This window comes from Thalassophryne amazonica, chromosome 1 (genome assembly GCF_902500255.1).
Source record: "Thalassophryne amazonica chromosome 1, fThaAma1.1, whole genome shotgun sequence".
Lineage (NCBI taxonomy): Eukaryota > Metazoa > Chordata > Actinopteri > Batrachoidiformes > Batrachoididae > Thalassophryne > Thalassophryne amazonica.
Window position 1 is genome coordinate 130,835,292 of NC_047103.1, and position 14,435 is coordinate 130,849,726.

A 14,435-nucleotide genomic window follows, 5' to 3' on the forward strand; every position below is an offset into this window, starting at 1 on the left:
CCAGCCAAACACCCCAGCCCACAACAGGTGTCATTCCTTAAGCCATTTCCATATGTCAATAAATTCCCCACATTTACTTAGAAAGGACTATTCTTGTGTGTGTCGATGGTAATTCTCTCTCTCTCTCTCTCTCTCTCTCTCTCTCTCTCTCTCTCTCTCTCTCTCTCTCTATATATATACACACATCATACATGCAAACATACATACACAAAATACACACATACATCACCTATACACACATGTATACACATAATACATATACATATATACAATTATGCTACATTCATTTTATTTTATTAATTTAATTACCTAACTTTTTTATTAATTTATCATTATCATTATTATTATTATTATTATTTTCTTTTTTTTACCCCTTCCCCTCCTTCCCCATTTGTCATGTGTGTGGTGCATTAAAAGATGCAAAGTATTTTGTAAACCTGCTGCCAGAGGGGTCGCCCCCTGACACAGGTCCACCCTTTGCTGAATGTCCTAGGCTCTGCATTAAAAGACAAGGTTTTGGAGTCTGCTGGCAGAAGGGGGAGACCTTTGAGTAAACAGACCCCCACTTGCCGACCCTGATCTGGTGAAATGATGTAAGTGATGTAAGAGGGGGAAACAAGGAGGAAAGAAAGGAAAAGTCCTTTTTATGTATCAATAACTTACATATGTACATATTTATATAAATGTAAACATAAATATACATATATGTATATATACTATATATATATATATACATACATACACACCCACCATATACCTACATATTATACATACACATATATACATACACACATACACATATATATATATACGTACATACATACATACATACACACATACACACACGATACACATATATATACGCATACATATATACATACATACATATACATGTTTCCCCCTCTCTCTAAGTTATTACCATCATCACCATACTTCTATTTGACTAGCATTTCAACTACAGGATCATGATGTATAAAAATAATACTTTTGACCATGGTTATGACACCGGCAATAACAGGTATTATGCAAATATGTTAACATCTATTATATTAACAAACATATAGTAAGATTTATTATCATTATTATTATCATTCTTTTTTTTTTATAATATAGTTTACAATATGGCTATGTATATATAATTAAATTGATGTACAGGATAATTCAGGTATTTTATGAAAGTTGTGTGTCCTAGCAAGACCCCTTCTATTGCTGACAAGGCAAAAAGCAAAGGTAAATAAATAGAAATAAATTAAAAAGACGTGACGATCACGCACCTCTCTCCTCATTCATGTATTTCAACAGAACCATTTCTTTGTATCTTTTTTTGAATTGATGGATGTTAGGACATCGCTTGAGCTGAGGTGCCAAACTATTCCACAGCTTAATGCCACACACAGACACACAGAAACTTTTCCTGGTAGTTCTCACTGCCTTGACTTTAAAGTTACCACATCCCCTCAAGTTATAGCTTCCTTCTCTCTGGGTGAAGAGACTCAGAATATTACTGGGTAATGAGTTTTTACTGGCTTTATATAATAATTGTGCAGTGTGAAAATTAACCAGATATGGCATTTTCAACAATTTGGATTGCAAAAATAGACTATTTGTGTGATCAAGATATCCTACCTTATAGATGATTCTTATTGCCCGCTTTTGGATTATACAGAGGGGATGTAGCAAACTTTTGTAATTGTTACCCCAGATTTCTATACAATATGTTAAGTAAGGAGAGATTAAAGAACAATACAATAAATATAATGCATTATGATCCAGAAAATATTTTGCTTTGTACATAATAGAGACATTCTTGGAAACTTTTTTATGTATGTGGCTGATATGAGACTTCCAGCTTAATTTACTATCGATGGTTATCCCTAAAAATTGACTTCTGACACTTTATCTATTTCAACACTGTCTATATTTATTGGTAAATTAGAATTGACATTATGATTTCCAAAAAACATGACTTTAGTATTTTTTATATTTAGGGATAATTTATTAATATTCAACCAAGTTTTCAGCTTAATTAATTCACTATTTACCACATTAATAAAGTTAATATTATATAGTTATCACTGGAATAGATATATTGGTATCATCTGCAAATAATAATAATTTTAATAATTGTGACACATTAATATGTCATTTATATAAAGATTAAAAAAAATGTGGACCAGTATGGATCCTTGTGGGACCCCACAAGGGATGCCCAAACACCCAGATTTAAATGCACCCATCTCCACAAACTGATGTCTCTCCGTTAAATAGCTTTGAATCCAGTTCCAAGCCACTCCCCTGATACCATATCTTTCCAATTTATTGAGTAGAATTGAGTGATTAAGTGTGTCAAACACTTTCTTTAAATCAATGATATTCCAACTATATAGTTTTTACTATCTAAGGTGTTTGTAATCTCTTCTATTGCTTCAATTATTGCAAGTGAAGTTGACCTACCAGACCTAAACTCATATTGACATTCGTTTAATTATGTTATATTTTTCTATAAAGGATCCTAACCTGTTGTTAAAAAGCTTTTCTAAAATTTTGGAAAATTGTGGAAGTAGAGAGACCGGTCTGTAGTTTGTGAAGATATGTTTTTCCATTTTTGTATAGTGGAATAACTTTTGCCATCTCATTTTGATCGGGAATGTCCCAGTTTGAAATGACAAGTTACATATATGAGTCAGGGGTTTTGATATGCTTTTGATTATTGTTTTTACTAGCTTCATATCTATGTCATAACAGTCAGTTGATTTTTTATTTTTACATTTATTAACAATATCTATTATTTCGGCTTCACTAACACTGGAGAGAAACATTGTGTTTGGATTGATTTTTATGAGTGATTCCTGCTCCTTGTTACAACCATCGGGAATTTTTGCTGCCAAGTCAGGTCCAATATTAACAAAGAAGTTATTAAAACCATTAACTATGTTATACATATTATAGATGTCCTTGTTCTTATCAATAAAATAATTTGGATAAGAATTACCTCTTACCTTATTTTTGATTATAGTGTTAAGAATTTCCCAGATTCTCTTGGTGTCATTTTTATTATTATTTAATAGATTGGTATAATATAATTTCTTGCTGGCTCTGATTATATTAGTTAGTTTGTTTTTATATAATTTATATCTATGTTCAGATTCTTTTGTCCTTAGTCTAACAAATTGTCTGTATAATGTATTCTTTTTACATTTTGTAGACCTTTTGTTAACCATGAACTTTTGGCGACAGTACTGTTTTTGTTGACTTGGCGTATTGGACAGTTTATCTCATATAATGAATTGAAAATGTCTAGAAATTTATTGAAGGCACAATCCACATCATTCTCCCTATACACAGTGCGCCAGTCCTGTTTTGTTAAGTCATTATTGAGGTGATCTATTGCTTTTTGGGTTCTTACTCATTTAAATACAGAGTATTGGAGTTTTACCTGAAAATTACAATTGGAGTCATACACAGTGAACACAGGAAGATGGTCAGTTATGTCACAAATCAAGAAACCACTTATATTTTAGTTTCTATGTTGTTTGTGAAGATGTTATCTATTAGAGTTGCACTATTCAATGTAATTCTGCTTGGCCTGGTGATAACTGGGTATAAGCTCATGCTGTACATTGTGTTTATAAATTCGTCAGTTGATGTGTGCCTATTGGGGTTTATTAAATCAATGTTATAATCTCCACATATAAATATTTTGTGTTATTTATTGATGAAAACATTCTGTCCACCCAGTTTGTAAATGTAGCCATATTTGAGCCTGGCGCCCTATATAAACAACTTATAATGTTTTTCTTGTTTCCGTTATAAATTTCTATTGATATACATTCTAACACATTTTATTGTTAACATCATACTTTCTATTACCTTAAATTTAATATTTTTCCGCACATATAGGAACACCTCCACCTCCTTTATTCCACTCTGTTGATGTAGTTTAGATCATAATCATCCAACTCAAATTGTATTCCTTTTTGCACATTGAACCCTATTTCTGAAATTGTTATTATACTAAAGGGTTTTGTAAACTGCTGAAGAAATTCTTTGATACTGTTAAAGTTTGTGTATATACTTCTGCTGTTAAAGTGGATAATTGATAATTTACCTTCTGTTTTAACTGTATTATTGTAATCCTGTTCTGTATAGTAGTTGCAATGAACGGTATCAGTCGAAAAAACATATTATCCGGGTCTATTTCGTTTTCCAAATCCATTATCTTATGTTCAGTGTACTCAGTTGCTTTTAATTCCAATAATTCCTGGTTTATTATCCTCTGTTGTATTATTTCATCTCCTGAAGTAGAGATTATGGGTTTTGATTCAATGGTTTGTGAAGTAGAACTAGTTTTTTTTTTTTTTTTTACTTTTTTATTTCTCCATACATTATTGACTCATATTTTATATTTTTCCAGCTCTTTTATGCCCTTAATAACCAGCACCTTAGCTACTTCAGGAGACCCATCCAGTTTAATGAAGACTTACAATTCCTGACCCATGTATTCTGAATTTTGTTGTTTTCCTTAAGTATCTGGCTTGTTCCAGCAATGTCTGCATTTGTTTTTGTCAGTGATCATTCAAATAAACATTCGTACCTTTCAATTTCTTCTTCCTTGCCTCAACAATGTGACCTTATCCTTTCTGTGAGGAAACTTCCATGATAACCACAGGGAGGATCGCCTTTCTTCGTAGGAGAGGGTGACAAGCTTCAAGACAATTTACGTCCAAATCAATGTCCCTGGACGCACGGAACGCGGCAACCTGTGTTCTGCAGAGCGCTCCTCCATCCGCCAGGTTCGAGATCACTGCCCGCGGCCACTGCGTGGGCATATGAGCGAGGTTTAATCTTTGTAATGATTTCGTCTTCGGCTGTTTACCCTGCTCGGTACCTCACCTGGTAGCAGCGTGGCTAACCGCTAGCCCCGGTCCCAAACTGTGCTGAAAGTTACTGTTTTACATAAGTCCGAGGTCCAATATCCTTTTTTTTACGTTGTATTTTTATCCATAGCCATTGTCCGTTTAGTCCGATTCCGAAGAAAAAAATTATATAAATAAGTTTTCAAAGTTTCTTTTGCCTCTTCTCACGCTGCTCACACTCGGATAACCCAGAACTCCTCGGATCCAACCCGAGGAGTAGGAATAGACAGAAGGGCATGCAATAAAACAAACAAGTATCTCTTAAAAACAAGAATTAAAAAAGCACTGAGTGTCGGGTAACGCTAAGGCTACCATTGTTCAGTTCAATGCTGCACTGCCGGGATGTAAAAGTGATCAGATAAAGTGACTTCAGCGTGAAATGTATGATATGTTACTCTGATATTTACAATATGGACAGGTTAAAATATAGTAGGTAAAGTGACTTGAGTTTGCACCATAATTAAATTATTGCACCATAAATACATCAGGTAATGACATGATTATTGTCCTGGTTGCTATGGTTACCACAGTACTAGCACTGTTCATTGTACAGTCTTACAGGAGCCGGGAGAAACGATCTGCGGAATCTCTCCCTCACACAGCGAGGGTGGATGAGTCTGTCACTGAAACTGCTCTCCAGAGCAGACAGAACGTCCTGCAGGGGGTGACACTCGTGGTCCAGCATAGATTTAAGTTTAGCCAGGACCCTCCTGTCCCCCACCTCCTGCACAGAGTCGAGAGGACAGCCCAGGACAGAGCAGATTTCCTGATGATCTTATCCAGTCTTTTCCTGTCCCTCTCTGTGATGCTGCTGCTCCAACAGAACACACTGTACAGGATGGCTGAAGCCACCACAGAGTCATAGAAGGTCCTCAGGAGTGGCCCCCTCACTCCAAAAGACCTTAGCCTCCTCAGGAGATAGAGGCAGTTCTGACCCTTCCTGTAAAGTGCGTCCGTTTTGAGTCCAGTCCAGTTTGTTGTTCAGATGAACACCCAGGTACTTATATGTGTCCACTCTCTCAATGTCCCTTCCCTGGATGTTCACTGGGGGAAGTGTAGTGGGGCAGTGTCTGAAGTCCACCACCATCTCCTTGGTCTTCCCCGCGTTGATGAGGAGGTGGTTCCTCTGACACCAGTCCACAAAGTCCTGCATTAGTCCTCTGTACTCTACATCATCATCGTCCATAAGTCCAATGAGGGCGGAGTCATCGGAGAACTTCTGCAGGACACAGCTGTCCGTGTTGTGTCTGAAGTCTGCAGTGTAAAGAGTGAAGAGGAAGGGCGTGAGGACCGTCCCCTGGGGGGCCCCCACACTGCAGGTTAGGAGATCAGACACGCAGTTCTTGGTCCTCACAAACTGGGGCCGGTTTGTGAGGTAGTCCAGGACCCACTCAACCAGATCCTCGTCCACTCCTGCAATCACCAGCTTGTCCCTCAGGAGCCGCCGTTGGATGGTGTTGAAAGCGCTGGAGAAGTCAAAGAAAAGAATCCTCACAGTGCTGCCGGGCCTCTCCAGGTGGGACAGCGAGCGGTGCAGCAGGGCGATGATGGCGTCCTCCACTCTGATGCCGGGCTGGTAAGCAAACTGCTCTGGGTCCATAGCAGAGCTCACCGTGGAGCAGAGGTGACACAGGATGAGGTGCTCTAGGGTCTTCATCAGGTGGGATGTAAGTGCCACTGGCCTGAAGCTGTTGAGGTCCTTGGTGTGCAGTGTTTTGTGCACTGGGACCACACATGACGTTTTCCAGAGGTGTGGCACCGTCCTCAGCTTCAGGCTCAGGTTGAAGACCCGCTCCATGACCCCACACAGCTCATCTGTGCAGGATTTGAGGAGCCTCGGGATCTTGTCTGGGCCTGCTGCCTTTTTGCCTTTAGTCTCTTCAGCTGACTCCTGACCTGATCTGCCGTGAAGAGTAGAGAGCAGGTGGGGGGGGGAGGTAGGGGTGGAGGAGGGGGAGGAGGTCTGGCTGGTGCCGGGATGTGTATTGGGAATGAATCAGTCTGTGGCGGTGGTGTGAGCAGAAGTGTAAGGAGGGGGGGGGGATACTGGGCAGAGGCACAGAAGACAGAGCAGGGGGAGGAGGAGGAGGGGTTGTGTGAACCTCAGGAAGTGCTTGTTGAGGTCGTTTGCCCATTGATGGTCACCTTCCGCCTGTTTGGGAGGGGGTTTGAACCCAGAGATGGTCTTCAAGCTGCTCCACACCCCCCGGATGTTCTGGTGTTGGAGCTGCTCCTCCAACTCCTCTGTAGGCGGTCTGAGCCTTGCGAATTTCCCTCCCAGTTCTCTCTGTATATTCTTCAGGGCCTCTCTGTTCCCTGACTTAAAGGCTCTCTTCTCTTCAGCAGAGTCTTTATATCAGGGTTAATCCATGGTTTGTTGTTCGAAAAACACAGCACTGTCTGGGTAGGTACAGTGTTTTCAAAGCAGAAGTTGATGTAGTCCGTGATGCATTCTGTCATGGCGTTTATGTCCTCCTTGTGAGGGTCACAGAGTTCGGACCACACAGTTCTGCTGAAAAGTGCCACCTCACTCTCTGCAGACCACTTCGGTACAGTCCGAGACTCAGCAGGCTGCCTCGCACAAGGGGGACATATACTGGTGCCAAATGGATGAGATTGTGGACTGATCTGCCCAGTGGGGGAAGGGGGGGAAGAGGTTATGCCTCCTTCACACTGGCAAAAAATAAGTCCAGTGTTTTATTGTCTCTGGTGGGACAGGTCACATACTGAGTGTGTGTGGGGAGGACAGAGGCAGGTTGGTGGTTGAAGTCACCAGTGGTGAGGAACAGGGCCTGTGGGTGTCTTGACTGCAGATCACTGATGCAATTTAGCAGATGCTCACAAGTGATTTCAGGTTAGCAGATGGGGCTACAGACACAGCTATCACGATAACTTTGAAAACTCCTGAGGCAGATGATATGGCCTAATGCTAACAGCAAGAAGTTCGATGTGTTTGTTGCACATCTTCATCTTAACAGTACAGTGTTCTGCTTTGGACCATTTTTCACTCACATAAACTGAAAGCCCTCCTCCTCTCCGCTTCCCACTTTCCTCCGTCCTGTCCAAGCGTAGCTGATGAAAGTTGTCGATGGTCAAGGTGAGCCAGGTCTCCGTGAAAATCATCAGTGCACTGTCTCTGTATTCCCGCTGGTACCGTGTGAGCGCGGTCAGCTCGTCACACTTTCCGGTAATAGATCTTACATTACCGGTGATCACAGAGGGAAGTGCAGGACGAGGGCGATGTTTCTTCTCTTGAATCCTGTGTCCGGCCCAACATCCATGACGAAAACTGCGTAACATGTCCGCGGGGATGTGGTTTTCTTCTTTGTCCCACGGGAAAAGCCGAGTGGCTCCTCTCAGGGCGATCAACTGTTCCTTTGTGTAGACAATAGGTGCGCGGCACGCGGGGGGGCGTCCCAACACACATCATGGCAAAAACAGGTAAAAATATCCATGAATTTTCAGAAAAATACTGTGTCAGCGTAGCCCTAGCCTTACAGTAAGTGTAAATAAATAAATAAAATAAAGTTAAAAAGTTGGAAAAAAGTGCGCAAATACGGAGCTGTGAAGTGACCCAGCTGCAACCACCCGGAAGTGCCGGAAGAAAAAATGGCAAGGTTCCGGGTCTAGATGGCTTTCCTCCTGAATTCCTGAAGCATTTTTGGCAGATACTGGCTCCACTATTCTTTAGGACTGTATCAGAAATTTGAACCAAAGGTCAGATTCCGACTCATATGAATACAGCAGCAATAAACCTTACACTTAAACCAGAAAAAGACCCTCTCTGACCTCTAATTACTGCCCGCTATCATTAATAAATACTGATGTAAAAATCATTCCTAAGGTGTTGGCATCCCGCTTAGAAAAAATATTGTCATCAACAATACATAATGACCAAACTGGGTTTATTAAGGGTCGACATTCAACAATAACATCAGAAGACTCATCAATCTCACTAACAAATCACAGCGTAGTAATACAAAGGCAATCGTGGTGTCATTGGATGCAGAAAAAGCCATTGACAGAGTCAGCTGGAGTTTTCTAATTAGAGTCCTTCATAAATTTGGTTTTGGAGAATCATTTATTCATTGGATCACAACTCTATATAACTCACCAAAGGCCGCAGTCACAACCAACAAGATTACATCTCAAAGTTTCACATTGCAAAGAGGGACTCAACAAGACTGCCACTCTCACCACTGTTATTCACAATATTTATCAAACCACTTGCGGCTGCAATACATCAGAACATTAACATCAAGGGTATCAACTCCTCAATATCTGACCACAAAATCAATTTATATGCTGATGATATCATACAATATCTCCCAGAACCCTCACAATCACTGCAAGAAGTATTTAAAGTGATCACTACTTTTTCACAATTATCAGATTACTCTATTAATTGGTCAAAATCAATGACCGAGGATTCATGGAATCCTGCATCCCAAGATCCACACTATACCATTCCCACTGGCAATATTAAGTACATAGGCATAAAGATCTCTTCTAAATTAGGAGAGCTTGTTCACCTGAACTTTGTCCCACTCATTCACAAAATCTTTAACTATTTGAAATGATGGAACAACTTCTCAATCTCAAAGTCAAAGTCAAAGTGAACTTTATTATCAATCTAGCCATGCAACGGAACATTACACAGAAGACTGAAACTGCGTTTCCCCAGACTCTAAATGTGCAGTAACAGAGGCTAAATTAGACATACAACTAAATATAGACTGGGCATGACATCACTAGGACATAAAGTCGGTTGAGGTATGTTACTGGAGTGCAATAGTACTGAGTACAACAATATAGGTGCAATGTGGCAAAAGTGCAGAGTAGCAGCATGGAGGTGAATAAGTGTGTAAAGTTTTGTGCAAGGAATGTGCATAAAAGTAGTTTGGTGTGTGTGTGTGTTGTGTGTGGTTCTTCGGGTCCATACCCCTCCCAGTCTACCAAATACTGGAAACCCCGGCCCATTCGACGGACGTCCAAAAGCCGGCGAACTGTCCAAGCCGGCTCCCCGTCGATAATACGGGCAGGAGGCAGCGCCGGACCGGGTGCACAGAGGGGTGAGGTGTGATGCAGTTTTACCCTGGAGACATGAAAGACCGGATGGATCCGCAGTGAGGCCGGGAGTTGGAGCCTCACTGCGGTAGGACTGAGGACCTTGAGGATGGGGAAGGGTCCAATGAAGCGGTCCTTCAATTTGGGGGACTTGACCTGGAGAGGAATGTCCTTGGTGGAAAGCCACACCTCCTGCCCGGGCTGGTAAGTAGGGGCCGGGGACCGTCGACGGTCTGCATGGGCTTTAGCCCTCGTCCGGGCCCTCAACAAGGCCGAACGGGCGGTGCGCCACACCCGACGGCATCTCCGCAGGTGGGCCTGGACTGAGGGCACACCGACCTCTCCCTCCACCACAGGAAACAAAGGGGGCTGGTACCCCAGACACACCTCGAATGGGGAGAGGCCGGTGGCAGAGGACACCTGGCTGTTATGAGCGTACTCGATCCAGGCCAGATGTTCACTCCAAGCCATCAGGTGTGCGGAGGTCGTGCACCTGAGGGCCTGCTCCAACTCCTGGTTGGCCCGTGCGACCTGTCCGTTATTGTCTGCGGGTGATACCCAGACGAGAGGCTTACAGTGGCCCCAGTTCCCGGCAGAAACTTCTCCATACCTGCGAGGAGAACTGGGGACCGCAATCCGAAACGATGTCTGTTGGTATCCATGCAGCCGGACAACATGGTGGACGAGGAGATCCGCCGTCTCCTGGGCCGACGGGAGCTTGGGAGGGCCACGAAGTGGGCCGCCTTGGAGAAACGGTCCACTATCGTGAGGATGGTGGTGTGCCCCGGGACGGCGGGAGGCCCGTGACAGAATCCAGACCGATGTGGGACCAGGGGCGTGAGGCACAGGAAGTGGCTGTAGAAGTCCCTGTGCCTTCTGGTGGTCAGCCTGCCCCTGGCGCAGGTGGTGCAGGCCTGGATGTAAGCCCGGACATCAGTCTCCAGGGACGCCCACCAGAAGCGCTGCCGGACCACTGCCACGGTACTACGCCCCTGGGTGGCAGGAGAGTTTGGACCCGTGACAGAAGTCCAGGATGGCAGCCCTGGCCTCTGGTGGGACGTATAATCTGTTCGTCGGTCCTGTTCCGGGATCCGGGCTCCGTGCCAGGGCCTCCCGGACGGTCTTCTCCACGTCCCAGGTCAGAGCAGCCACGATAGTGGACTCCGGGAGAATGGGTTCCGGTGGATCCGACAGCTCGGTCTTGACTTCCTGTTCATGCACCCGGGACAGGGCATCCGATCTTTGGTTTTTGGTCCCGGGGCGGTAGGTGATCCGGAAGTCAAAACGGCCGAAAAACAGTGACCAGCGGGCTTGCCTGGGGTTCAGTCGCTTGGCGGTCCTGATATACTCCAGGTTCCGGTGGTCAGTGAAAACCGTGAAAGGCACTGACGCTCCCTCCAGCAGGTGTCTCCACTCCTCAAGGGCCTCTTTCACCGCAAGGAGCTCTCGATTGCCCACGTCATAGTTCCGCTCTGCTGGGGTCAACCTGCGGGAAAAATAGGCACACGGGTGAAGAACCTTATCGGTTTCTCCGCTCTGGGATAGCACGGCTCCTATCCCCGAGTCAGAGGCGTCCACTTCAACCACGAACTGGCGACCAGGATCGGGCTGCACCAAGACCGGTGCAGTCAAGAACCGGCGTTTCAACTCCCTAAACGCGGCTTCGCACCGATCCAACCAGGTGAAGGGAACTTTTGGTGAGGTCAGGGCCGTCAGGGGGCTAACAACCTGACTATACCCCTTAATGAACCTCCTGTAGAAATTTGCGAAGCCGAGGAACTGTTGCAGCTTCCTATGGCTTGTCGGTTGGGGCCAGTCTCTCACCGCTGCGACCTTGGCCGGATCCGGGGCGACGGAGTTGGAGGAGATGATAAACCCCAGGAAGGACAAAGAAGTGCGGTGAAACTCACACTTCTCGCCCTTCACAAACAACCGGTTCTCCAACAACCGCTGCAGGACCTGACGTACATGCCGCACATGGGTCTCAGGGTCCGAAGAAAAGATGAGTATATCATCCAGATATACGAAGACGAATCGGTGCAGGAAGTCCCGCAAGACGTCATTAACCAAAGCTTGGAACGTCCGTGGGGGCGTTAGTGAGGCCGAACGGCATGACCAGGTACTCAAATGACCTAACGGGGTGTTAAATGCTGTCTTCCATTCGTCTCCCTTCCGGATCCGAACTAGGTGGTATGCGTTCCTAAGATCCAACTTTGTGAAGATTTTGGCTCCATGCAGGGGGGTGAACACTGACTCCAACAAAGGCAACGGGTATCGGTTGCGAACCGTGATCTCGTTCAGCCCCCGATAATCAATGCATGGACGAAGACCGCCATCTTTTTTTTCCCACGAAAAAGAAACCCGCTCCCATCGGAGAGGTGGAGTTACGGATCAGCCCGGCAGCTAAGGAGTCCCGGATGTAGGTCTCCATCGATTCGCGCTCAGGTCGGGAGAGGTTGTACAGCCTGCTGGACGGGAACTCCACGCCTGGCAACAAATCGATGGCACAATCATATGGACGGTGCGGGGGAAGAGTGAGTGCCCGATCCTTGCTAAAAACGTCAGCAAGATCGTGGTACTCAACCGGCACCGCCGACAGATTGGGGGGTACTTGGACCTGCTCCTTCGCCTGGGAACCGGGAGGAACCGAGGATCCCAAACACCTCCGATGGCAGGTTTCGCTCCACTGTACCACCACCCCAGACGGCCAATCAATCCGGGGATTGTGTTTCAACATCCAGGGGAACCCAGAATCACAGGGAGGTAGAAGGTCAAAAAAACTCATCTCCTCCCTATGATTCCCTGACACTACCAGAGTTACTGGTGTTGTCTTGTGTGTGAGTAAAGGGAGTAGGGTGCCATCTAGTGCTCGCACCTGCAATGGTGTAGGTAGCGCCACCAGAGGGAGCCCTACCTCCCTGGCCCATCTGCTGTCCAACAGATTCCCTTCTGACCCTGTGTCTACCAGTGCTGGGGCCTGAAGGGTTAAATCCCACTAAGGATTGTAACTGGGAGTCGTGCGGCAATATGTGTGTGTCCCACGTGAATGTTTTTGGCCCACCCTAAGCCCAGTCTCTAGGGGCGGGCGTTGGTGTTTAACCGTTCGGGGCAATCGCTCAATTGATGCTCCATTGAGCCCAAACAAAACACGCCGCGTGGGAAACCTCCTCTGTCTATTAGGTGGTCTAAATGTGGCCCTGCTGTGTCCATAGCTTCGTCAGCAGGGGGAGCTGGTGGCCCACGGGACGTAGAGGCCAGGAGCGTGGGAAGGGCGGACCCTCTCGGACCCGAAAGGAAGAGGACGGCGCACGCCGGCCACGTCCTTCGTCTCGTTCCCGACGGCGTTCCTCCAACCGATTGTCTAACCGTATAACGAGATCAATAAGCCCATCTAATTCCCGCGGTTCATCCTTGGCCACTAGGTGCTCCTTTAGGACTGATGACAGTCCGTTTACAAAGGCGGCGCGGAGCGCAGCGTTATTCCAGCCGGACCTCGCAGCCGTGATGCAGAAGTCGACTGCATAAGCGGCTGCGCTCCGGCGTCCCTGTCTCATCGACAGCAGCACAGTTGAAGCGGTCTCTCCCCTGTTAGGGTGATCAAACACAGTTCTGAACTCCCTCACAAACCCAGTGTACGTGTGAAGGAGCCGTGAATTTTGCTCCCAAAGCGCTGTAGCCCAAGCGCGTGCCTCTCCCCGAAGCAGAGTGATCACATAAGCTATTTTGCTTGCGTCTGACGCGTACATGACGGGACGTTGTGCGAAGACGAGCGAACACTGCATAAGAAGTCCGCGCACGTCTCCACACAACCTCCGTACGGCTCAGGAGGGCTTATGTATGCTTCAGGGGATGGTGGGAGGGGTTGTTGGACCACCACTGGAACATTAATATCTAGCACAGGATCGACAGGAGGAGAGCTGCAGCAGCGCCCTGAGCGCTCGCCGCCACTTGCGCAGAGAGAGCCTCCACCCTGCGGTTCAGGAGGATGTTTTGCTCGGCTATTTGATCCATTCGAGCCATAAAGGCGGTGAGAATATGCTGTAGCTCACCAATCATGCCTCCTGCAGATGCCTGCGCTCCCTGCTCTCTCTCCCATTGGTTGTCAACACCTGGTGACGCCCCTCGGAGTCCATGATGCTGGCCAGATATCCTGTTGGGAAAGTGTAGTGACACGGACCCACAACAGGGGGCGTAAATGAACGGACAATGTTTGAATGTCACAACCAACACAGCAGAATCAGAATGTGCAACAGTCAATTAATAAAAGGTGTCGTGTGGGCAGGCTCGACGATAGGAGACGCCCGTCTGGAAACGAACCGGAACCACACGATTTCCACCGCCACCTGAACCAGAGGAATACTGGAGCCGCCAAGTCCCGGAGTCCCCAGGTGGCCACCTTCCCGGCGTGTCGGATCTGGTACTTGCTGGCAGAAAGCAAAAGACAGTCAAAGG